Below are 24060 nucleotides of genomic sequence, written 5' to 3'. Positions count from 1 at the left end.
GAAAGTGTATTCTGTTGTTTTTCAATGGAATGTACTATAACTATCAATTAAGTCCATCTTGTTTAATGTATCATTTAAGCTTGTGTTTCCTTATTTATTTTCATTTTGGATGTTCTTTCCATTGGTGAAAGTGGGGTGTTAAAGTCCCCTACTGTGATTTTGTTACTGTCCATTTCTCCTTTCATGGTTGTTAGCATTTGCCTTATGTATTGAAGTGCTCCTATACTGGGTCCATAAATATTTACAATTGTTATATCTTCTTCTTGGATCGATCTCTTGATCATTATGCAGTGTCCTTCTTTGTCTCTTGTAATAGTCTTTATTTTAAAGTCTATTTTGTCTGATATGAGAATTGCTACTCCAGCTTTCTTTTGATTTCCATTTGCATGGAATATCTTTGTCCATCCCCTCACTTTCAATCTGTATGTGTCCTTAGGTCTGAAGTGGGTCTCTTGTAGACAGCATATATATGGGTCATATTTTTGTATCCATTCATAGAATCTATGTCTTTTGGTTGGAGCATTTAATCCATTTACATTTAAGGTAATTATCAATATGTGTGTTCCTATTACCATTTTCTTAATTGCTTTGGTTTTGTTTTTGTAGGTCTTTTCCTTCGCTTGTGTTTCCTGCTTAGAGAAGTTCCTTTAGCATTTGTTGTGAAGCTGGTTTCATGGTGCTGAATTCTCTTATGTTTTGCTTATCTGTAAAGGTTTTAATTTCTCTGTCGAATCTGAATGAGATCCGTGCTGGGTAGAGTAATCTTGGTTGTAGCTTTTTCCCTTTGATCACTGTAAATATGTCCTGCCACTCCCTTCTGGCTTACAGACTTTCTGCTGAAAGATCAGCTGTTAACCTGATGGGGATTCCCTTGTATGTTATTTGTTGTTTTTCTTTTGCTGCTTCTAATATTTTTTCTTTGCATTTAATTTTCGATAGTTTCATTAATATGTATCTTGGCATGTTTCTCCTTCAATTTATCCTGTATGGGACTCTCTGACTTCCTGGACTTGATTAACTATTTCCTTTCCCTTATTAGGGAAGTTTTGAACTATAATGTCCTCAAATATTCTCTCAGTCCCTTTCTCTTTCTCTTCTTCTTCTGGGACCCCTATAATTCGAATGTTGGTGTGTTTAATATTGTCTCAGAGGTCTCTGAGGCTGTCCTCAATTCTTTTCATTCTTTTTTCTTTATTCTGCTCTGTAGTAGTTATTTCCACTATTTTATCTTCCAGGTCCCTTATCCGTCCTTCTGCCTCAGTTATTCTGCTATTGATTCCTTCTAGAAAATTTTTAATTCCTTTTATTGTGTTGTTCATCATTGTGTGTTTTCTCTTTAGTTCTTCTAGGTCCTTTTTAAACGTTTCCTGTATTTTCTCCATTCTACTTCCAAAATTATGGATCATCTTTAGTATCATTACTCTGAATTCTTTTTCAGGTAGACTGCCTATTTCCTCTTCATTTGTTTGGTCTGGTGGGTTTTTACCTTGCTCCTTCATCTGCTGTGTGTTTCTCTGTCTTCTCATTTTGCTTAACTTACTATGTTTGGGGTCTCCTTTTTGCAGGCTGCAGGTTCGTAGTTCCCATTGCTTTTGGTGTCTGCCTCCAGTGGCTAAGGTTAGTTCAGTGGGTTGTGTAGGCTTCCTGGTGGAGGGGACTAGTACCTGTGTTCTGGTGGATGAGGCTGGATCTCGTCTTTCTGGTGGGCTTGACCCCGTCCAGTGGTGTGTTTTGGGGTGTCTGTGACATTATGATTTTAGGCAGCCTCTCTGCTAATGGGTGCAGGTTTGTTCTGTCTTGCTAGTTGTTTGGCATAAGGTGTCCACCACTGTAGCTTGCTGGTCGTTGAGTGGAGCTGGGTCTTAGCGTTGAGATGGAGATCTCTGGGGGAGCTTTTGCCATTTGATATTATGTGGAGCCGGGAGGTCTCTGGTGGACCAATGTCATGATTTCGGCTCTCCCACCTTAGAGGCACAGGTCTGACACCCGGCTGGAGCACCAAGACCCTGTCAGCCACATGGCTCAGCAGAAATGGAGAAAATAGGAAAGAAAGAAAGAAAGAAAAAAATAATAAAATAAAATAAATAAAGTTATTAAAATAAAAATTTAAGAAATTATTAAAAATTAAAAAGTAATAAAAAAAGAAAAGAAGGGAAGACGAGAGCCACCAAACCAAAACAGAAATCCACCAGTGATAACAAGCTCTAAAAACTATGCTATAAAAACAAACAAACAGGGCTTCCCTGGTGGCGCAGTGGTTAAGAATCCACCTGCCAATGCAGGGGACATAGGTTCGAGTCCTGGTCTGGGAAGATGCCACATGCCGCGGAGCGACTAGGCCTGTGAGCTACCACTACTGAGCCTGCGCGTCTGGAGCTTGTGCTCTGCAACGGGAGAGGCCGCGACAGTGAGAGGCCCGCGCACTGCGATGAAGAGTGGCCCCCGCTCTCCGCAACTGGAGAAAGCCCTCGCACAGAAATGAAGACCCAACACAGCCAAAAATAAATAAATAAATAAATATAAATAAATAAATTTAAAAAACAAACAAACAAACAAAAAATAGACAGGCAGAACCCTAGGACAAATGGTAAAAGCAAAGTTATACAGACAAAATCACACAAAGAAGCATACCCATACACACTCACAAAAAGAGAAAAAGGAAACAAATATATATATATATATAAAAGAAGAAAGCAGGAAGAGAGCAACCAAATCAATAAACAAACCTACCAATGATAATTAACTCCAAATACTAAACTACGATAAACATAAAACCAGAAACAAATTAGATGCAGAAAGCAAACCCCAAGTCTACAGTTGCTCCCAAAGTCTACCACCTCAATTATAGGATGATTCGTTGTCTATTCAGGTATTCCACAGATGCAGGGTACATCACGTTGATTGTGGAGATTTAATCCGCTGCTCCTGAGGCTGCTGGGAGAAATTTCCCTTTCTCTTCTTTGTTCACACAGCTCCTGGGGTTCAGCTTTGGATTTGGTCCTACCTCTGCGTGTAGGTTGCCTGAGGGCATCTGTTTCCCACCCAGACAGGACGGGGTTAAAGTAGCAGCTGATTAGGGGAGTCTGACTCACTCAGGCCTGGGGGGGGGGGGAGGGAGGGGCATGGAATGCAGGGTGAGCCTGTGGCGGCGGCAGAGGCAGCATGATGTTGCAACAGCCCGAGGTGCGCCGTGCGTTCTCCCAGGGAAGTTGTCCCTGGATCAGGGGACCCTGGCAGTGTCGGGCTGCACAGGCTCCCTGGAGGCGTGGTGTGGATAGTGACCTGTGCTTGCACACAGGCTTCCTGGTGGCTGCAGCAGCAATTTTAGCGTTTCATGCCCATCTCTGGTGTCCACGCTGATAGCCGTGGCTTGCGCCCATCTCTGGAGCTCGTTTAGGTGGTGCTCTGAATCCTCTTCGCACACCCCAAAACAATGGTCTCTTTGCCTCTTTGGCAGTTCCAGACTTTTTCCCGGACTCCCTCCCGGCTAGCCGTGGTGCACTAATCCCTTCAGGCTGTGTTCACGCCGCCAACCCCAGTCCTCTCCCTGTGATCTGACTGAAGCCCGAGCCTCAGCTCCCAGCCCCCGCCTGCCCCGGCGGGTGAGCAGACAAGCCTCTCCATCTAGTGAGTGCTGGTCACAGTGATCCTCTGTGTGGGAATCTCTCTGCTTTGCCCTCTGCACCCTTGTTTCTGTGCTCTCCTCCGTGGCTCCGAAGCTTCCCCCCACAACCCACACCCTGTCTCCACCAGTGAAGGGACTTCCTAGTGTGTGGAAACTTTTCCTCCTTCACAGCTCCCTCCCCGAGGTGCAGGTCCCGTCCCTATTCTTTTGTCTCTGTTTTTTCTTTTTTCTTTTGCCCTACCCAGGTATGGGGGGAGTTTCTTGCCTTTTGGGAAATCTGAGGTCTTCTGTGAGCGTTCAGTAGGTGTTCTGTAGGGGTTGTTCCACATGTAGATGTATTTCTGATGTATTTGTGGGGAGGAAGGTGATCTCCATGTCTTACTCCTCTACCATCTTGAAGGTCTCCCCTGTTGGAAGATTTTTAATCACAGTTTCAATTTCATTACTTGTGATTGGTCTGTTCATATTTTCTATTTCTTCCTGGTTCAGTCTTGGAAGATTTTACTTAAGAATTTGTCCATTTCTTCCAGGTTGTGCATTTTATTGGCATATAGTTGCTCGTAGTAGTCTCTTATGATGCTTTATATTTCTGCAGTGTCTGTTGTAACTTCTCCTTTTCCATTTCTAATTTTATTAGTTTGATTCCTTCCCCTCTTTTTCTTGATGAGTCTGGCTAAATGTTTATCAATTATATTTATCTTCTCAAAGAACCAGCTTTTACAGTATGCTAACACATATATATGGAATCTAAGGGAAAAAAAAAAGGTCATGAAGAACCTAGTGGTAAGATGGGAATAAAGACACAGACCTACTAAAGAATGGACTTGAGGATATGGGGAGGGGGAGGGGTGAGAGGTGACAGGGTGAGAGAGTGTCATGGACATATATACACTACCAAATGTAAAATAGATAGCTAGTGGGAAGCAGCCACATAGCACAGGGAGATCAGCTCGGTGCTTTGTGACCACCTAGAGGGGTGGGATAGGGAGGGTGGGAGGGAGGGAGATGCAAGAGGGAACAGATATGGGAACATATGTATATGTATAACTGATTCACTCTGTTTTAAAGCAGAAACTAACACACCATTGTAAAGCAATTATGCTTCAATAAAGATGTTAAAAAAAAACAACCAGCTTTTAGTTTTATTATCTTTGCTATTGTTTTCTTTGTTTCTATTTCATTTATTTCTGCTCTGATCTTTGTTTTCTTTCCTTCTACTAACTTTGTTTTTTTGTTCTTCTTTTTCTAGTTTCTTTAGGTGTAAAGTTAGATTGTTTATTTGAAATTTTTCTAGTTTCTTGAGGTAGGATTGTACTGCTATAAACTTCCTTCTTAGAACTGCTTTTGATGCATCCCATAGGTTTTATGTTGTTATGTTTTCATCATTATTTGTCTCAAGGTATGTCTTTATTTCCTCTTTGATTTCTTCAATGATCTCTTGGTTATTTAGTAGCATATTGTTTAGCCTCCATATGTTTGTGTTTTTTACAGTTCTTTTCCCCTGTAATTTATTTCTAATCTCATAGTGTTTTGGTCAGAAAAGATGCTTGATACTATTTAAATTTTCTTAAATTTACCGAGACTTGATTTGTGACCCAAGATGTGATCTATCCTGTGGAATGTTCCATGTGCACTTGAGAAGAAAGTGTATTCTGCTGTTTTCAGATGGAATGTCCTGTAAATATCAATTAAATATATCTGCTCTCTTGTGTCACTTAAAGCTTGTGTTTATTAATTTTCTGTCTGGATGATCTCTCCATTTGTGTAAGTGAGGTGTTAAAGTCCCCCACTATTATCGTGTTACTGTCGATTTCCCCTTTTATAGCTGTTAGCATTTGCCTTATGTATTGAGGTGCTCCTATGTTGGGTGCATAGATATTTATAATTGTTATATTTTCTTCTTGGATTAATCCCTTGATCACTATGTAGTGTCCTTCCTTGTCTCTTGTAACACTGTTTATTTTAAAGTCTATTTTATCTGATATGAGTATTGCTACTCCAGCTTTCTTTTGATTTCCATTTGCATGGAATATCTTTTTCCATCCCCTCACTTTCAGTCTGTATGTGTCCCTAGGTCTGAAGTGAGTCTCTTGTAGACAGCATATATGCAGGTCTTGTTTTTGTATCCATTCAGCCAGTCTGTGTCTTTTTGTTGGAACATTTAATCCATTCACATTTAAGGTAATTATCAATATGTATGTTCCTATTACTGTTTTCTTAATTGTTTTGGGTTTTTGTAGGTCTTTTACTTCTCTTGTGTTTCCCACTTAGAGAAGTTCCTTTAGCATTTGTTGTATAGCTGGTTTGGTGGTGATGAATTCTTTTCCCTTTAATTGTCTGTAAAGCTTTTGATTTCTCCATCGAATCTGAATGAGATCCTTGCTGTGTAGAATATTCTTGGTTGTAGATCCTTCACTTTCATCACTTTAAATATATCATACCACTCCCTTCTGGCTTGCAGAATTTCTGCTGAGAAATCAGCTGTTAACCTTATGGGAGTTCCCTTGTATATTATTTGTCATTTTTCCCTTGTTGCTTTGAATAATTTTTCTTTGTCTTTAATTTTTGTCAATTTGATTACTATGTGTCTCAACGTGTTTCTCCTTGGGTTTATGCTGACTGGGACTCTCTGCACTTCCTGGACTTGGGTGGCTCTTTACTTTCCCATGTTAGGGAAGTTTTCAACTATAATCTCTTTGAATATTTTTCTTGGGTCCTTTCTCTCTCTCTTCTCCTTCTGGGACCTCTATAATGCGAATGTTGGTGCATTTAATGTTGTCCCAGAGGTCTCTTAGGCTGTCTTCATTTCTTTTCATTCTTTTTTCTTTATTCTGTTCCATGGCAGTAAATTCCACCATTTTGTCTTCCAGGTCACTTATCCGTTCTTCTGCCTCAGTTATTCTACTATTGACTCCTTCTAGTGTATTTTTCATTTCAGTTATTGTACTGTTGATCTCTGTTTGTTCTTTAATTCTTGTAGGTCTTCGTTAAACATTTCTTGCATCTTTTCGATCCTTGCCTCCATTCTTTTTCTGAGGTCCTGGATCATCTTCACTACCATTATTCTGAATTCTTTTTCTGGAAGGTTGCCTATCTCCACTTCTTTTAGTTGTTTTTCTGGGGTTTTATCTTGTTCCTACATCTGGGACATAGTCCTCTGCCTTTTTATTTTGTCTATCGTTTTGTGATTGTGGTTTTCATTCTGTGGGCTGCAGGATTATAGTTCTTCTTGCTTCTGCTGTCTGCCCTCTTGTGGATGAGGCTATCTAAGAGGATTGTGCAAGCTTCCTGATGGGAGGGACCGGTGATGGGTAGAGCTGGGTGTTGCTCTGGTGGGCAGAGCTTAGTAAAACTAATCTGCTTGTCTGCTGATGGGTGGGGCTGTATTCCCTCCCTTTTGGTTGTTTGGCCTGAGGTGACCCAGCACTGGAGCCTACAGGCTCTTTGGTGGGCCTAACGTTGGACTCTGTGAGGGCTCAAGCCAAGGAGTATTCCCCAGAATGTCTGCTGCCAGTTTCCTTGTCCCTGTAGTGAGCCACAGCCTCTTCCCCACCTCTGCAGGAGACCTTCTGACACAGCAGGTAGGTCTGGTTCAGTATCCTATGGGGTCACTTCTCCTTCCCCCTGGGTCCTGGTGCACACACTACTTTGAGTGTGCCCTCCAAGTGTGGAGTCTCTGTTTCCCCCAGTCCTGTCAAAGTCCTGCAATCAAATCCCACTGGCCCTCAAAGTCCAGTTCTCAGGGGATTCCTCCTCCCCTTGCCAGACCCCCAGGTTGGGAAACCTGACGTGGGGCTCAGAACCTTCACTCCAGTGGGTGGACTTCTGTGGTATAATTGTTCTCCAGTTTGTGAGTCGCCCACCCAGTGGTTATGGGATTTGATTTTATCGTGATTGCGGCCCTCCTACTGTCTCATTGTGGCTTCTCCTTTGTCTTTGGATGTGGGGTATCTTTTCTGGGGAATTCCAGTGTCTTTCTTTTTTTGTTTTTAATAAATTTATTTATTTACTTATTTTATTTTTGGCTGTGTTGGGTCTTCATTGCTGCACGTGGGCTTTCTCTAGTTGTGGTGAGCAGGAACTACTCTTTGTTGCAGTGTGCAGGCTTCTCGTTGTGGTGGCTTCTCTTTGTTGCAGAGCATGGGCTCTAGGCATGCGAGCTTCAGTAGTTGTGGTGTGAGGGCTTCAGTAGTTGTGGTGTATGGGCTTCAGTAATTGTGGCACATGGGCTCTGTAGCTGTGGCTCACAGGCTCTAGAGCACAGGCTCAGTAGTTGGGGCGCACGGGCTTAGTTGCTCCATGGCATGTGGGATCTTCCTGGACCAGGGCTCGAACCCCTGTCCCCTGCATTGGCAGGTGGATTCCTAACCACTGCACCACCAAGGAAATCCCAAGTTCCAGTGTCTTTCTGTCGATGATTGTTCAGTAGTTAGTTGTGATTCCGGTTCTCTTGCAAGAGGGAGTGAGCACACGTCATTCTACTCCATCATCATCTTCTATTTTCATCCTTTCTGGAATTATTTCTTTACAGGAAGAAATTCTGGTATAGTAACTCCTCATATAACCCACAAAAGATTTGCATCTGGACAGTCAGTAAAAAGTGTGAAGAGGACTGTCCTAACCCATTGTGTCCACTTCCTTTCCTCCAATTACTCTCAAACACATTTGATTCACCTTGCCACCCATGCTTTCCAACAAGACACCTCCTCTCAAGTTCACTATGACCTCCATGTTGCCAAATACATTGTTCAGTTTTAGTCATGATCTGACCAGCCTCATCATCAACATCTTTTTGGCCGCACCATGTGGTTTGTGGGATCTTAGTTCCCCGGCCACGGATTGAACCTGGGCCCATGGCAGTGAAAGTGCCAAGTCCTAACCACTGGGATGCCAGGGAGTTCCCCCATCAACATCTTCTCTTGGCTTCTAAGGTACTCTTTACTCTTGGTTTTCCTCCTTCTGCACTGGTAGTTCATTCTCAGTCTCCCAGGCTGATTCCTGCTCTTTTCTCCAAACTCTACATGTAGAGAGGTTACTGTGAAGTTAATCGGCTTACTTTGTAGAGATATGCACTTACACAAGTCCATTCCAAGGTACTGGGAAAAGCCCTAACAATGTGTTCACATAGTCATCCAGTTTTGCCGGATTTGCAAAAATTAGGCGTTTTAACTGAAAACAGTTAAAACTGCTGGCTCTTTCCACTCCAACTACCTCTCCACCATACTTTCCCTTGAGATGAGTGATGTTGGAGTGGCCATGGGTAATCTTGAAATCTAGCTAAAGGGAAGTTAAGTTGAGAATACCTCTAGTTTGGGTTATATTCACAGTTACTTACATATATAGTTAAGTTATTGCTAGCTACACAAATGGTTTCTAGGAATACACCTACTGCTCACTATGCTGACTCACCAGATATCTTGACATGAAGAGACAAGGCCAGAATTCATATCAGAATATGAACTTATCTTATGGTGCTCATCTCATGAAATGGTGCCCAGATTCATTATTAGAAGCTAGTCTGTGGGAAATTCTTTGTTTTCTCTCTTTCTACCACATCCCACATTTGACCCATCAGAAATTCTAGTTGGCTTTACTATCAAAATATATCCAGGCTCTGACCACTGATGACTTACTATATCCTCTGGTCCAGGTCTCAATACCCTCTTGCCTGGATTATGGCAACAGCTCCCTAACTGGTTTCTCTGTGTCTACACTGCAGTGTCTTATTGGAAAGCATGGGTGGCAAGGTGAATCAAATGTGTTCGAGAGAAATTGGAGGAAAGGAAGTGGAGACAAGGGGTAAGGACAGTCCTCTACAGTTGCCAAAAGGACTTAGTTAAAAATATGTCAAACAATGTCATTCTTAAATTTATGTTCCCCCCCTCAAAATGGTTTCCAGTTTTACTCAGAATAAAAGCAAAGGCTTTTTTAATAGCTTATACAACTCTGCATGATACGCTCCTTTCATATATCTTCTCAAAAAGGTACAGAATAGAGAATCTGGGTCTAAATCCCCCGAAGTCAAAGGAAAGAGGAAAATGGGGAAAAGTACATGGTTATTCTTACCAGAAAAAAGTATTAATGTCAACTGGAGGAATCCAAGTTTTTCCTATTTCCAAAGGTAGAAAGATGATTACTTTCCCTATATGTCATTTATTTTTGCTGACCTTTCAACAGAGGATGAATAACAATTTAAGTTATAGTCTCTAATGAGTGACAAAAACCATGACATTCTCCAGTTTAAGTACAGATTTGTGGGACTTCCCTGGTAGTCCAGTGGTGAGGAATCTGCCTTCCAATGCGGGGGACGTGGGTTCCATACCTAGTTGGGGAACTGGGAGCCCACATGCCGCGGGGCAACTAAGCCCACACGCCACAACTACTGAGCTTGCACGCCTCAACAAGACAGCCCACGTACCATGAATTACAGAGCCCACATGCCCTGGAGCCCGTGCACCACAACTAGAGAGAGAAAACCCACACACCACAACTATAGAGAAGCCCAAGCGCTGCAACAAAAGATCCCACATGCCTCATCGAAGATCCCACGTGCTGCAACTAAGGCCCAACTCAGCCAAAAATTTTTTTTAAAAAAAGAGTTTAAAAAATAAATATAGATTTGTAAGCTCTGGGACAGGAGAGAGGTTTGACGTTTTATCCCGAATATGAATCACTGGAAGGCCAGCTCCTCCTCCACATGGGAGTGGGATAACTGGGAAATGTCACAATTTTCATCCAAAACACTGTCTTATTTAAAAATGAACTGCCAGGAGTGACATCAGCAACATAGCAGAATAGAACTTTTCTACCATCTTCCCCCCAAATAATGCTGATTTTGACAAGTGGGAGTCCAGAGGAGTAGTTCCAGCACACTACTGGAGAAAAAAATCTAACACTGGCCACATAAAAGAGAGTAAGAAGAGTGGTTTCACTTTACCTGGTTCAGTGCCAAGAGAGACCTTCTACTTCTCCCAGAGGGGAAAGTGAAGACATATGCGTGAGTGCTTGGTTTCCCCAGCCATGTGGGACACTGCCAAAGAGACTGACTTTCTTCTCACCCCATCTAGAATACTGAGGTGTGCTGTACAACTAAGGGACAGAGAGGGGCTAGGAGCACAGCAACCAGGGCTTGGAGGGCATCAAAAGGATGAAGATCTTACTAACCACTTCACAGACTCCATCAGGAAGACCACGCACAAGCTACTGGGGTTGCCTCACCTGTGGGGCTCCCCAGTAAGTACCCCCAATGCTCTGCATACTTCACCCACAAACTCTCCCCCCACCTACATTCTGTGGCTGGCTTTCTTTGCATGCCCACAAAGGTGACAAGTGTAAGTCTTTACAAATGGCTAGTTAGCATGCACAGAAAGCTGGCCCAACTCCAAGGTATTGAGAGGAAGCACACAAACTTGAGCATTAAGCACAACCCTAGGGAAAGCAAATGGGGGACTGTCAGTACCTGGCCTGGCTTTGCAAGATTGAGATAAGGCATACAATCTTAAGAATACTCTCCCAAGAGGAGTGTGGAGCAGGTGTATCCATAGAAAAAGTCTAAGAAAGCCACAGAATCCCTAGCAGTGCTGCAAAGATATTTCCCTCTCAAAGCCAATCAGTAAAGAATTGAGAATGTGACTGCTTCTTCAAATGTGAATACAGCAATGCAAGACTTTTAGGACACAAAAACAATCAAGGAAACATGACACCACCAAACGAGTACAATAATTTTCCAGTAACTGATTCCAAAGAAATGGAGACCTACAATTTGCCTGATAAAGAATTCAAAATAGTTGTCTTAAGGAAGCTCATGAGCCAAAAGAAAACACAGAAAGACAATTCAACAAAATCAGTGAAACAGTACATGAACAAAACAGGAGATTTAACACAGAGAAAGAAATCATAAAAAAAGAACCAAATAGAAATTCTGGAGCTGAAGAATACAATGAATGAAATGAAAAATGTGATAGAGAGTATCAGAAACAGACTTGATCAAGGAGAATAAAGAATTTGTGAACTCAAAGACAGGGCATTTTAAATTATCCAGTCATAGGAGAACAAAGAAAAAAGAATGAAAAAGAGTGAAGAAAGTATCTTCTCTCTGGTCGATCTTCCATGTACAGCATGCTGGCAATTTGGCATAACCATTCTCAATATCAATATCCTAACGTGAAAAATGGTGACCAATAGAAATATATTGAAAAAATTTGGTGAAATGTGGGGAGTGTTGAGTACCTGGCTAAGGAGCACATATATATGGAATATATTATCAGCATCAGTTCTTCTAATGTTGTGTTTCAAGCCTTTCTTTGATTTACATCATGGTCTCTACCCTTCACATTCACTCAGTCTCCACTGTTAAATGATGCTGACAATTCAGAATTATAATAATAATATTTAAACTGAGGAACCTTGCTGTCTGAGAATGAAGATATTTTGAGATTGTCCATGTAGCCAAAATTAGAAGCTAAAAGTTGTTTAATTATGTGGTGTCTTGGTTTGGACTCTCAAAGCAGATACTGAGACAAGGCTTCCAGTGTAAGTAGTTTGTTTGGGCATGGTTAGGGGGGTGCAAAGAACACTAGTAGGGAGGTAGTGAAATGATACTGGGAAGGATAGGTAGCCAAAAAGAAAAGGTGCATTATTAAGCTAGCTACTGCAGTGGGCAATTGGAACTTAATCTCAGAGAAAAATGCTGATAAATGGTATAAAAATCTACACCTCAAAATTAGCCCAGTCAAAAGACAACAGAACTGGGCTTCCCTGGTGGCGCAGTGGTTGAGAATCTGCCTGCCAATGCAGGGGACACTGGTTCGAGCCCTGGTCTGGGAAGATCCCACATGCCGCGGAGCGACTAGGCCCGTGAGCCACAATTACTGAGCCTGCACATCTGGAGCCTGTGCTCCGCAACAAGAGAGGCCGTGATAGTGAGAGGCCCGTGCACCGCAATGAAGAGTGGCCCCCGCTCGCGGCAACTAGAGAAAGCCCTTGCACAGAAACGAAGACCCAACACAGCCAAAAATAAATAAATTAATTAATTAATTAAAAAAAAGACAACAGAACTGGGGTATTTATACACTAAATTCTGTAAGTCATTGGTTGAGAGCTACTGGGGCAGGGAAAGTATTATGTGCCTGGCATTTTTGGCCTGCCATACATGAGTAGGCAGAGAGAACAGCCTTTCACAATTCTGGCAAAAAGCCCTTGGACACAGTGATGCAGATACCAACCATTTAAGTTAACCAAAGGCACTGAACTAGTATGGTCTGAGTGATCTGGGTAGGCAACTAATAGGGTTGACTGAACATAAAGACATTAGGGGTTGGTATCATAGTCAGGATGCCTAATCAGGCAGAAATAATTTGATATTTATGGAATTACTTCAATTAGCTCTGAAGATAGTTTTTTTTTTTTTTAATTTTACTTATTTATTTATTTATTTATTTTTGGCTGTGTTGGGTCTTCGTTTCTGTGCGAGGGCTCTCTCCAGTTGCGGCGAGTGGGGACCACCCTTCATCGCGGTGCGCGGGCCTCTCATTATCGCGGCCTCCCTTGTTGCGGAGCACAGGCTCCAGACGCGCAGGCTCAGCAGTTGTGGCTCACGGGCCCAGTCGCTCCGCGGCATGTGGGATCCTCCCAGACCAGGGCTCGAACCCATGTCTCCTGCATTAGCAGGCAGACTCCCAACCACTGTGCCACCAGGGAAGCCCTGAAGATAGTTTTTAATTGATACATTAATTGAACAATATTTAATCTCAATTAAACAAAACTTACAATCTGCACCAAAGGTCAACAAACTTTTTCTATAAAGGATGAGAGAGTAAATAGCTTAGGCTTTGAGGGCTGTACAATCTCTGTCACAAGTATTCAGCTCTGCCTTTGTAGCATGAAGGCAGCCATGGACAATAGTAAATGAATAAGTGTGGTTGTGTCCCAATAACACTTAATTTATGGACACTGAAATTTGAATTCATATAATTTCCATGTGTCACTAAATATTTCTTCTTTTGATTTTTTTCAACTGTCTAAAAATATTTTAAAATATCTTTAGCTCGCAGGCCATACAGAAACAGGTGGTAGGCTGGATTTGGCTTGTTGGCAGTAGTTTGCCAACCCCCTGATTACATGATCTTACCTGGTGTAAAAACTAGGGCTCTTATTTTTCCTTTTTATCATTGTGTGTATATCACTGAAGGGATTTTATTAGAAAGAGTTAGAAATATGACCCAGGACACTGAACACAGAGCTGATTATGTGAAGAACTCCTAAATAGGGACTTCCCTGGTGGCACAGTGGTTAAGAATCTGCCTGCCAATGCCGAGGACACGAGTTTGAGACCTGGTCCAGGAAGATCCCACATGCCGTGGAGCAACTAAGCCCATGCACCACAACTACTGAGCCTGAGCTCTAGAGCCCGGGAACCACAACTACTGAGCCTGCGCACCATAACTACTGAAGCCCACGCACCTAGAGCCTGTGCTCCGCAACAAGAGAAGCCACCACAAAGAGAAGCCTGGGCACTGCAACGAAGAGTAGCCCCCACTCGCCGCAACTAGAGAAAGCCCGCGTGCAGCAATGAAGACCCAACGCAGCCAAAAATAAATAAATAAAATTTTATATGAAAAAAAAACTCCTAAATAGAGCTGAAATCCCAATAGTCTCTATAGCTACATAGCAGAAACATATTTTAACCTTTATGTGTCTTATATTAAATATTGAGAAAGTTTGGTTATTTCCAGCTATGGTGTGTGGATTAATTTCCAAGAATATGAGATGCTAAAGTGAAGGTACAATTATAAAACCAAATGTCAGATAAATGTTAAGTAACTATGAGTTGTCAAGACTTGTATCACCAATATACTTTATTTTATTTATTCAATAAATAGTACTAATTGCAAGCAATATTTGTTCAATTACAATAATTACTCATAAAAACCTTTTATGTGTGCTAACCATTAGTGGTTGAAACTTCTTCCAAGTGAACCACAGTCAGCAGTTCCCCAGTGCGACTGTCTCTGAAGAACCCACATAATTTCCAGGAGGGAAAAAGACAGCAATTGTACATATGCCACATCTAGAGGGGCCAATATCAGAGAGCACCCGGACCAAAAACTTAAGACAGTGCCTTTGTCCTCAATCCCTTTTGTCCCCAGGAACTAGACAACTAACAAATGGGAAGAGATGAGTGAGGAAGCTAGAAGCAGCTAATCATGTTCCCTCCCAAACCAGGGGCATCCAAAACTCAAGTGGGCATAAATTGGAGTGGTTTATAACAGTAGACCAGACCAGAGTTTCAATTCTTATACTGATTGGATGTTTTGAAGTACAAAAATGAATGTATTCTTGTGGCAGGAATGTGATAGGAAGACTTTTTATTATATAATACTATCAATAATTATAAAAGCTATAGTACTAATTAGAAAAGTTATTCATTCAGAGGTAAGAAAAAATTATTCAACAAATAAATTTAAAAGGGAGAAGTGAAATAAATTAGATTGTTTTGTTGGCATCCTATTTTTTTATTTGTTTGTTTCTAAAGGCAAAGCCAAAATTCTAAACAGCAACCAGATTGGCTGGAAATGAAAATTAAACTGACAAAGACAGATTTACAGGAGAAAAGCATACACATTTATTTAATTTAGTTTTATGTGACATGGGAACCTTCATAAGGAAATGAAGACCAGAAGAAATGGTTAAACCAGAGTATTTTACCGCTAGGTTTGATGAAGAGGAGACAGTTGTGGAAAAATATGATAGGTCAAGGAATATGAGGTAAAATAGTAACCTGGGGGAAACTTAGGCCTGTTTGTTAGGATTCTTTCAGCTCCCTTTGTCTTTGTAGATAAGGATACTCTCTTCCTTTGGGTAAAGGGAAGGCACCTGTCACATGAGGATTTTATGACCTGCTTCAGGGGGGAAGGTCAGAGTAACCTTCCTGTTTCTGCCATTTTCTCAATCTCCTTTAGCTTAAAATATTCAATCTGCCAAGGTGCCACATTTGGGGGACAGTGTGTCCTGAACCCCATCATATTCAATGAACAGTGTCTAGATTCTAGACTGGAACAGAATAAAAATAATGAAAAACTTTAGACTTTATTATCAAAATGTAGGGTTAGAAATGCATAACCGATGTATTGAATTGGATGTGTTAATGGGAGTAAATCTATGATTCTCCCACCATGGTTGCTCAGAACTATTCTAATTTACCTCTTCTCTCCTAACTAGATGATATTTCTAGAAGATCCAATAATTTTTCAGTCATTCTCTGACATCAGGAAAGTCCCATTTTCAGGCATTAAAAAGTTAGTAAAGGGACTTCCCTGGTGGCACAGTGGTTGAGAATCCACCTGCCAATGCAGGGGACACGGGTTCGATCCCTGGTCCGGGAAGATCCCACATGCCGCGGAGCAACTAAGCCCGTGCGCCACAACTACTGAGCTTGCGCCCTAGAGCCCGTGAGCTACAACTGCTGAGGCCCGCGCGCCTAGAGCCCGTGCTCCACTGCAAGAGAAGCCACCACAAAAAGAAGCCCGTGCACTGCAACAAAGAGTAGCCCGTGCGCTCTGAAACTAGAGGAAGCCTATGCACAGCAACGAAGACCCAACACAGCCAAAAATAAATAGATAAATAAATAAATTTATTTTTTAAAAAAGTCAGTATAAATCAAAACTTCACTCTCTAATAAATTGAAAGCATCTTCCCATCCCCAAAGCTCAAGCCTAACTCAGGCTCGGAAGTATGCACTGGAGAAGGGGTGATGCAAGACCTCTTTTTCCTCCTTATTCTTTATCCTTTCCTATTCACTAGCTACTGCTTTTGGTTTCTCTAGGAATTATGTGGGACATTAAATATTGTAGTCATTAATACTTTTTGTCAAATGTTTTCAGTTTTTTCACCTTTCAAACACATGGTAAAATTGCATTTCCCTGGCCCCTTACCACTAGATGTGGCTATGTGATTGGTCTTGAGAAATGAAATGTGAGCAGAAGGGATGTATGTTATTCTGGGTTGAAGCTTTAAGAACCAGTATACAAGTCATCATGTTCTCTGTGCTATGGTTGTCATGGAGGCAGGTGAGATGTTGAGATAAAATTTCAGTGTTAACCCATGTTGAATATGTAGTGTGATGTGAGCAAAAAATAAATATTTATTGTCGTAAGGCTTTGATTTGGGGATTATTTATCACTATAGAATTACACAGCCTATCCTGACACAATACACATTAAAATAGCCAAAGATATAATAATTGTGAACCTGTAGCCACCTGATAACATATCCTTAAGATATATGAAATTAAAAAAAATTAGGATTATAAAGAGAAGTTGAGAAGTCTACAATCATGGGGAAAGAATTTAATATACCTCTATCAGACAAGGAGACAAAAATGTTAGTAAGAATTTTTAAACTTTGAACAGAAAAATTAATAACATATCTAATGGGTATATAGAGCAGATAGAAAATATACATTTTTTTCAAGCTCACATAAAGCATTTATAAAGAATTACCTCATACTAGGTTGCAAAGCAGTATCAGATATTTCAAAGAACCAACATGGTATAGATAATGTTGGTTTACCATAATGAAATTTACATTAAAAATCAACAATAAAAAGAGCACATGCAAACAGACACACACATAAACAACATACAGGACACATTTGAAAACTTAAAATGCACTCCTAAATCACTTATGGATCATTTTGAAAAATATGTAATATTTAGAAGTAAATAATAATGAAAATATTACCTATGAAAATCATGAGCTATAATAAAAGCAGCACTTAATGTTAATATTTGGTTAAGCTAGATGGTAATATATGGGGTTTATTATATTAATTTCTATTCACATTTTATGTTTAGAATAATTAACAATAAATAATTTTTAAGTGAAAACATTGGACCTAGTTATTGCAAAGATTTAATGCAACTAAAATAAATGATTTAACAGCTTATAAATATGGAAGCTAATTCCTCTCAAAGATCATCAGATGAACAAATTCTTTCATTCTTCCTAATGATTAGTTTATTTAACTCTCATGTTGTAGTCTATTGACACATCAAGGAATGATAAATATGTGTATCACAATGTATCTTTTTCTTTAACAAACATCATTTAAATTTACCCTGGCCTCCTAAATAGATTACCAGTAATAAATAAGACATTAATCTAGGACTAAAAGAGTCAATAGAATCATTCAGTACCTTTCTCATCACATACCCAGCCACAATGTGGTCCTACTACAGAGCCTGGCTCAGTAGGAAAAAAGCACCTGGTCTTTGTTTCCATCTTTTGTATTTTAAAGTAACACAGAAATAATTTCCCTTCTTCACAAGGTAAATGTGGGTCCTTAATTTGACTTTACTGGTCTGTGTCCATTTTGAGGTGGCAAAAAGTGGGCCTACCCAAGTTTGATTTACTTGGGCTGGGTCTACCCATTACACTGCCCAAACCTATAGCTTGGATAAGCACTCATCACCTGTCTTTTCTCTCATTCAACACTAGTTTTTTTTTTTTTTCATCCTGGCCTAGCACTTACATTTCATCTTGATGATGGAGCAACTCTAGTGCTCATTGGATGTCTTCAGTGATATGATTGCCATATGCAGGTTTTCAACATAAAAATACAGTATGAATCACAGTTTCTTAAGAAGTTTGAGCAGAATGTTTTCTTATAAGGAAAAGAGAATTTGAAGAGACAGTTTGGAAAACAACCTATTGATCCATAAATGTATTTGCTTTTCTATGTACCTGATTCATTCCGATTAGAAGTATGTGTGCAGAGAGATGATATAAGAAAAAGAAGCAGAGTAAGAAACTTCAAAATTTCATTGCTCAATAAAAGCAACTAAAAAACTGGCAAAAGCTGACAAAATCAATATTTTTGGAATTCTGGAAACTAACCAAAATCTTGCAACAACCCAGGGAGCACTTATTCAAGTAAAACAGCTGAATCTTGCTGATTGTAGTGAGCTTTGTGGCATTTTAACTTACACTAGTCGCATCTTTTCTCCCCAGTTCAGTCTTGATGGTACATAACAGTCTGCATTCCCAGTACCAGTACTGAAAGAGCGGAATGGACCCCATTTGCAAAGATTGTCCTTGGTTAATCTGTCTGGTGGTTCAAGTGACTCAAAAGATTTGTTTTATCTAACCTAATTCAGAACATTTATAGGCAAATGTTTTTGTCACTCCTACATGAAGCAATGGATAACAGTTGGCGGGAACAATATGCTATCAAAAATGAATGAGAGGAAAGGCTGGGAATGAGATACTTTGGGGAATAAGGACTTTGAAAAGTTCCAACATATTCCAGGAGTCTAGAAGTCTCCATTGTGGGGCTAAGCAGTCTTACTGGTCCCCATTTAGCAAGTCCCATTAATATTGCTTGAGGGGCAGATTTATATGCCCTTGTTTTATAATACTAGGTAGCAGAAATATTCCTCATTCAGATACAATGTCCATCCCTATAACATGATCAGGTAAAAGAGATGCAGCCACTTCACAAAGCTTGTTCAAACATACCAATTCTCCTACAAACTTTTACCTTAATTCCAGCAACATTTACGTTCCGAACTATAGCTTCTACTAGGACTTCATCAACAGGTCTTGGTTTTACAATACTAGGTAGGGGAAGAATTCCCCAGAATGACATAATATCCATTCCCATAAGACATTTAGGTAAAGGAGACACAACCACTTCACATAAAGCTTGTTTAAACCTTCCAGTTTTCATAATCTGATCTGCTCTCACATTTTTGTGTTCTCTCAATCTAAATTGTAGTCCACATTAGGGCTTCACCAATGGATTTTGGTACCAGAGTGTGTGGGGCTCCCATATCAAGGGGTCCTTGAAACTTCTGTTCTCTTCCTCCTGACCATTTTACCCATTCTTGTGCAAAAGACTTTGGGTCCCTAGCAAGGGGTTGAACCAAGGGACCCAGGCCCTTTTGTCACTATTTGACTCGATTAATTGCCTAATCACTGCCCCCAGCACAGGTGATAGTTGGTCAGGTTTCTCATCATAATCTCTGCCTTCAGGCTTTTAAAAATTTCCAAACTGTGAGAAATAGACTGGACTTTTTTGGGGCACTTTAATATTGAGGGACCAGCAGGGGGTCCTTCGGCCCACCCAACCTTAGGTAGTGTTGTATTAAAATTTTTGTTTTAATGCCAATGTCCATTTTTTTCATCCCATTTCTTAATAAACATCTAAAGATTTCCACCCTGCTGAGAGGAATCCTGTGACTCTCCCCATTCTGTTTCCTCTTTGTTTTGCCCCTATCAATATTTTCTTTATTCACCTTATTCCTTAATACCTACTTAAAAATTTTCACCCTGCTAAGACCTGTCTCTTGATTCTTTCTTCTGCTTTTCCCTATTCTCTTGTTAATTAACTTAATTTTTATTAGCTCCTGTAAGACCCATGGAGGGGAAGCTGAGACAACAAATTCGATAAGGCTTCCTGAACTGTCCTTCAGTTTTGCAACAGTAAGGTTAAAAGGGCTGCCCATGAGAAAGCGACCCCTTTTAACCACAGCATTTCCATGACCTGGGTAAATGGGTATATTCAGTTAGTGAATATCCCAATCATCATAAAGCCAGTCCCACATGGCTTGCATACAAAGCTGATATAGCTGCTTCATCTGGGGTGTTCCACTTGGCATTAATACGGGGAGATTGAAGTCTCCTACTCAGAGTAAACAGACATTACAGAGGCTTTTATCCAGTCCACGGGGCTGGCTGTTCTCTCAAGAACAACCTCCCATGTGTCTGGATCACACAAAGCCATCTGTGATTGTTTCATAGTGAGCTGCGGATCCTACATCAACCCAAACGTGCTCTTCCACTCTGCAGCATCCAAAAGCAGAGACACAGGCTCCAAATTGGTCATTTTCACAATCCATTTCAGTAGAGGTTCCTCAGGAAGCTGATGATATGGATCTACAAAATGAAGTAACTCCTTCCCACCATACCCTCTGGTTTCAAGTTTCTTGATTTTGTTCTTCTCCCACATTGATTACCTTCTGGTCATCAGAGGTCTTAGAAGTACTTTCTGTTGTCCCTGAATAATTTTTTCCTTGTTGGGAGGCTTTGCGGGTACTGTCCAAAGCTCAGACCCACTGAAATCTGAGTTTGGTCTAGCATCAAGGTCCAATCCAGCATTTTCTTTTACTTTTAGTTTAGCTATTACAGATAACAATAACTAAGGGATTGAATATTTTGCCTTCTTCTTATTGGTCTGTATTTCCTTACGCATCCAGTGAACCAACTCCTCAGGAGTTAGATCCATTTCTAAATTCCATTGGTAACTTTTACCTTTAGTAATTGAGCACAGCACAGCTGCTGCTCCATATCATGGGTGACCACGTGGCCACCCAGGAATCAAAGGTTCATCCTCCACCCTTTCATCCTTTCTCTTCCCAAACCACATGTTTCTGTGAGCCAGGGCTGTTCTAGGAAATCCCATTTCTCTGACACCAACTGAGTTGGAAAAACCTACTCAGTTTTCCACCTTTGTAGGGTGGAGAAAACCCAGTTCTTACCTACTACAAGTCTCTCACCTGTGTGTCTCCATTACTCCTTATACAAAACACTTACAAATAAGACTTTACTTCTGACACTTCTGGTCACCAAACGTGTGGAGGCTTCTCCTCACAACAAGCAACTTTCTGTGACACCAGCTGGGTGTCCTACAATTCAACTCAATTCTAACACTATCTGCCTAGAGATATTGTCAGATTCTCACAGTTTAAGGGCTCAGTCCCACAAGCCTGCCCTGATCCCACTTCAGATGTCAGTCACAAGCCCAGGTTATCACCTGTGCTTCTAACCAACTGGCTATAGATTGGAGGTACCAAAGACACCCACCCTCCTTTCATTTGATTAATTTGCTAGAGAAGCTCACAGAACTCAGGGGAACACTTACTTACATTTGCCAGTTAATTAAAAGATATGATAAAGGATACAGATGAACAGCCACATGAAGAACACAAAAGATGAAGTCTGGGAGGATCCCGAGTCCAGGAGATTCTGTCCCTGTGGAGGTGGGGTGTGTCACCATCCTAGTGGGCATGTGTTTACCCACCTGAAAGCTCCCCAAACCCTGTACTATTGGGATTTTTATGGAGGCTTCATCATGTAGGCATGTTGACCATTAACTCCATTTTCAACTCGTCTCCCTTCTCAGGAGAATGGGGGGCAGGGCTATAAATTCCAAGCTTCTAATTATGCCTTGGTATTTCCAATGACCAGCCCTCATCCAAGAGGCATCTAGGAGCACAATCAGAGTCACCTCATGAGAATAAAAGATTCTCGTATCATCTAGGAAATTACAAGGGTTTCAGGAACTCTATGTCAGGAACCAGGTTCAAAGACCAAATTTTAGAACAAAAGATGCTCCTAGTGCTCTTATCATTTAGGGGATTATAAGAATTTTGAAGTTCTGTACCAAGAACTGAGGGCAGAGACCAATAAATATATTTTCTATTATTTCACAGAACTACAAAATAATCAGAGTAATTAACAAAATGGCAACTGTACGTTCTTACCTATCAATAATTACTCTAAATTTAAATGTTTAAATTCCCCAATTAAAAAACAAATAGTGGCTGAATGGATGAGAAAATTAGACCCAAGTATATGCTGAGTGCAAAAGACCCAATCTTTAAGGACACTCATAGGCTGAAAGAAAAAGGATGGAAAAAGATATGCAAATGGAATACAAAAGAGATCAGGGATAACTATGCCTATATCAGAGAAAAAACCCACAGACTTGATTTTTTTTAAATTTTTTGTAACATCTTTATTGGAGTATAATTGCTTTACAGTGGTGTATTAGTTTCTGCTTTATAACAAAGTGAATCAGCTATACATATACATATATCCCCATATCTCCTCCCTCTTGCGTCTCCCTCCCACCCTCCCTATCCCACCCCTCTAGGTGGTCACAAAGCACCGAGCTGATCTGCCTGTGCTATGTGCCTGCTTTCCCACTAGCTGTCTATTTTACATTTGGTAGTGTATATATGTCCATGCCACTCTCTCACTTCGTCCCAGCTTACCCTTGCCCCTCCCCATGTCCTCAAGTCCATTCTCTACGTCTGCGTCTTTATCCCAACCCTGCTCCTAGGTTTATCAGACCCATTTTTTTTTCTTAGACTCCAAATATATGTGTTACCATACGGTATTTGATTTTCTCTTCCTGACTTGTTTCATCCTGTATGATAGTTTCTAGGTCCATCCACCTCACTACAAATAACTCAATTTCGTTTCTTTCTATGGCTGAGTAACATTCCATTGTATATATGTGCCACATCTTCTTTATCCATTCATCTGTCGATGGACCCTTACATTGCTTCCATGTCCTGGCTATTGTAAATAGAGCTGCAATGAACATTGTGGTACATGACTCTTTTTGAATTATGGTTTTCTCAGGGTATATGCCCAGTAGTGGGATTGCTAGATCGCATGGTAGTTGTCCTTTTAGTTTTTTGGGGAACCTCCATATTGTTCTCTATAGTGGCTGTATCAATTTACATTTCCACCAACAGTACAAGAGGGTTCCTTTTTCTCCACACCATCTCCAGCATTTATTGTTTGTAGATTTTTTAATGATGGCCATTCTGACTGGTGTGAGGTGATACCTCATAGTGGTTTTGATTTAGATTTCTCTAATGATCAGTGATGTTGAGCATCCCTTCATGTGTTTGTTGTCAATCTGTATATCTTCTTTGGAGAAATGTCTATTTAGGTCTTCTGCCCATTTTTGGATTGGGTTGTTTCTTTTTTGATATTGAGCTGCATGAAGTGCCTGTATATTTGGGAGATTAATCCTTTGTCAGTTGCTTCATTTGCAAATATTTTCTCCCATTCTGAGGGTTGTCTTTTGGTCTTGTTTATGGTTTCCTTTGCTGTGCAAAAGCTTTTAAGTTTCATTAGGTCCCATTTGTTTATTTTTGTTTTCATTTCCAATTCTCTAGGAGCTGGGTCAAAAAGGATCTTACTGTGATTTATGTCATACAGTGTTCTGCCTATGTCTTCCTTGAAGAGTTTTATAGTGTCTGACCTTACATTTAGGTCTTTAATCCATTTTGAGTTTATTTTTGTGTATGGTGTTAGGGAGTGTCCTAATTTCATTTTTTTACATGTAGCTGTCCAGTTTCCCAGCACCACTTATTAAAGAGGCTGTCTTTTCTCCATTGTATATTCTTGCTTCCTTTATCAAAAATAAGGTGACCATATGTGCGTAGGTTTATCTCTGGGCTTTCTATCCTGTTTCACTGATCTATATTTTTGTTTTTGTGCCAGTACCATACTGTCTTGATTACTGTAGCTTTGTAGTATAGTCTGAAGTCAGGAAGCCTGATTCCTCCAGCTTTGTGTTTCTTTCTCAAGATTGCTTTGGCTATTCGGGGTCTTTTGTGCTTCCATACAAATTGTGA

At 40.6% G+C, this 24060-nt stretch overlaps 1 long non-coding RNA gene across 1 annotated transcript; it reads right to left on the bottom strand.

Moving 5' to 3' along the window:
* Positions 1 to 232: 232 nt before the first annotated feature.
* Positions 233 to 4339, bottom strand: LOC309620913. Its single transcript, XR_014239732.1, has 2 exons — positions 2555 to 4339; positions 233 to 2238 (listed from the first exon to the last, which is right to left on the bottom strand). It is a non-coding gene; the product is annotated as an uncharacterized lncRNA (long non-coding RNA).
* Positions 4340 to 24060: the final 19721 nt, after the last annotated feature.

This window comes from Balaenoptera borealis (assembly GCF_965194805.1).
Source record: "Balaenoptera borealis genome assembly, chromosome: X".
Classification (NCBI taxonomy): Eukaryota; Metazoa; Chordata; class Mammalia; order Artiodactyla; family Balaenopteridae; genus Balaenoptera; species Balaenoptera borealis.
Note: the sequence above shows the minus strand (reverse complement) of the source record. Positions and strands in the feature narration are given on the sequence as shown.